Consider the following 2,998-nt stretch of genomic DNA (forward strand, 5'->3'; position numbering starts at 1 on the left):
AGTGGCTCATGCCTGTAATCTCGGCACTTTGGAAGGTCAAGGCAGTCAGATCACCTGAGGTCAAGAGTTCAAGACCAGCCTGGCCTACGTGGTGAAACCCCGTCTCTACTAAAAATACAAAAATTACCTGGGGCATGGTGGCAGGTGCCTGTAATCCCAGCTACTTGGAATGCTGAGGCAGGAGAATCACTGGAACTCGGGAGGCAGAGGTTGCAGTGAGCCAAAATCGTGCCATTGCACTCAAGCCTGGGCGACAAGAGAGAAACTCCATCTCAAAAAAAAAGAAATTATTGGAATTTTTAAGTGAAATCATCTGGCTCTGGTTTTTCCTTTGTTGGGAGGTTTTTCACCACTATTGCAATCTTTACTTGTTATAGGTAGGTTAAGGTTTTCTATTTCTTCTTGAGATGCTTTAGGGAATTTTTATGTTTCTAGGAATTTGTCCACTTAATCTAATTTATTCATGAACAATTGTTTATAATATTCTTTTGTAATAATTTTTATTTTTGCAAGGTTGGTAGTAATATCTCCACTTTCATTTATTATTTTACTTACTTTTTTTGTTGTTGTTGTTGCCCAGGCTGAAGTGCAATGGCTCAATCTCGGCTCACTGCAACCTCCGCCTCCCGGGTTCAAGCGATTCTCCTGCTTCAGCCTCCCGAGTAGCTAGGATTACAGGCATGCACCACCACACCTGGCTAATTTTGTATTTTTAGTAGAGATGGGGCTTCTCCATGTTGGTCAGGCTGGTCTTGAACTCCCGACCTCAGGTGATCCGCCTGCCTCGGCCTCCCAAAGTGCTGGGATTACAGACGTGAGCCACTGTGCCCGGCCTATTTTACTTACTTCCATGCGCATTTCCTCTTTCTTTTTTTGTCATTCTGGGCAAAAGTTTGTCAATTTTGTTGATTTTTAAAAATGAACCAACTTTGGGTTTCATTGATTCTTTCTACTGTTTTTCTATTCTCCATTTTGTTTATCTCCACTCTAATATTTATTATTTTCTCCCTTCTGCTAGTTTTGTGTTTAGTGTGGTTTTTTTTTCCTCAATGGGTAAAGTGAAGTTGTTGACTTGAGCTCTCTCTTTTCATTTTTTAATGTAAGCATTTAGAACTATAAATTTCCAGTCCCAGCTACTCAGGAGACTGAGGCACAAGAATTGCTTGAACCTGAGAGGTGGAGATTGCAGTGAGCCAAGATCGCACCACTGCACTCCAGCCTGGGTGACAGAGGGAGACTCTGTCAAAAACAAAAAAGAAAGAAGAAAGGAAGAAAAGAAAAGAAAGAAGAAAAAGAAGAAAGAAAGAAAGAAGGAAAGAAAGAAGGAAAGAAAAAAGAAAGAGAGAAAGAAAGAAGAAAGAAGGAAGGAAGGAAGGAAGGAAGGAAGGAAGGAAGGAAGGAAGGAAGGAAGGAAGGAAGGAAGGAACTACAAATTTCCCTCTAATCAGTGTCTTCACTTTATTCCCAAATTTTTGGTATGCTGTGTTTTCATCTTCATTCATCTCTAAGTATACTCTAACCTCCTTTGTAATTTCTTCTTTGACTCATTGGTTGCTTAGGTCATTTAACTTCCACATATTTGCAAAATTTCCAGTTTTCCTTTAGTTATTGACTTCATTGCATGTGGTCGAGGAAGATACTTTGTATGGTTTCAATGTTTAAAAAATTTATTGGGACTTGTTTTATGACCTAACATATGGTCTATTCTGGAGAATGTTTCCTTTGCACTTGAGAAGAATGTGTGTTTTGAGAAGAATATGTATTCTGCTGTTGTTGAGTGGAGTGTTCTATATTTGTTGGTGCTGTTCAAATTCTCTACTTTCTTATTCATCTTCTGTCTATCCATTATTTAGAATAGGGTATTGTGTCTTCCACTGTTATTTTAGAACAGTGTATTTCTTCCTTCATTTCTGTCAGTTTATTTCATATTTTGAGGTTTTAACTGTTTGTTGCACATATGTTTATAATAATTATACATTATTAATGAATTGACCCTTTTATCAATATATAATTTCATTCTTTGTTACTTGTAACAGTTTGTTTTTTCTGATACATATATTGCCACCCTGCTATCCTTTGGTTACTATTTGCATGGAATGCTTTTTTTCCATCCTTTTATGTTCAACCTATTTGTGTCTTTGAATATAAAGTGAGACTGTTGTAGACAGACAACGTATAGTTGGATCATGTTTTTTAACTATCCTGCCAATTTCTGCCTTTTGATTGGATGATTTAATCAATTTACATTTAAAGTGATTACTGATATGGAAGAACTTACTTCTACCTTTTTGCTATTTGATTTTTGTATTCCTTTTTCCCTTTTAAATAATTTTTATCTCTTTATTGATACTAAAAATTTCAAATATATATCTGTCCTGATTTTCTTTAGTACTTTGTCCAAGTTTTCCTTTAGCTCTTTGAACATATTTCATACAGCATTTTTTTTTTTTTTGAAATATAGTCTCACTCTGTCGCCCAGGCTGGAGTGCAGTGGTGTGATCTCGGCTCACTGCAAGCTCTGCCTCCTGGGTTCACGCCATTCTCCTGCCTCAGCCTCCCCAGTAGCTGGGACTACAGGCATCCGCCACCACGCCCGGCTAATTTTTTGTATTTTTAGTAGAGATGGGGTTTCACCGTGTTAGCCAGGATGGTCTCGATCTCCTGACCTTGTGATCCGCCCGCTTCAGCCTCCCAAAGTGCTGGAATTACAGGCGTGAGCCACTGTGCCTGGCCTCTTAAAGTCTTTGTCTCAAGTCCTTTGTCTGGACTTCCTTGAGGATGGCTTCTATCCATTTATTTTGCTACTTTCCCATTTTTTGGTATGCTTTGTGATTTGTTTTTGTTGAAAACTGTACGTTTGAATATTATAGTGTGGTAACTGTGGAAATCAGATTCTCCTCTTTTTTCAGGGTTTGCTGTTTTGTTGATTGTTAAAGGCCGTTGTAGTCTGTATGTTTAGTAACTTTTCCAATCTATTTTTGCAAAGGTTGTATCCCTT

Source organism: Symphalangus syndactylus, chromosome X, assembly GCF_028878055.3.
Source record: "Symphalangus syndactylus isolate Jambi chromosome X, NHGRI_mSymSyn1-v2.1_pri, whole genome shotgun sequence".
In the NCBI taxonomy this organism is placed as follows: domain Eukaryota; kingdom Metazoa; phylum Chordata; class Mammalia; order Primates; family Hylobatidae; genus Symphalangus; species Symphalangus syndactylus.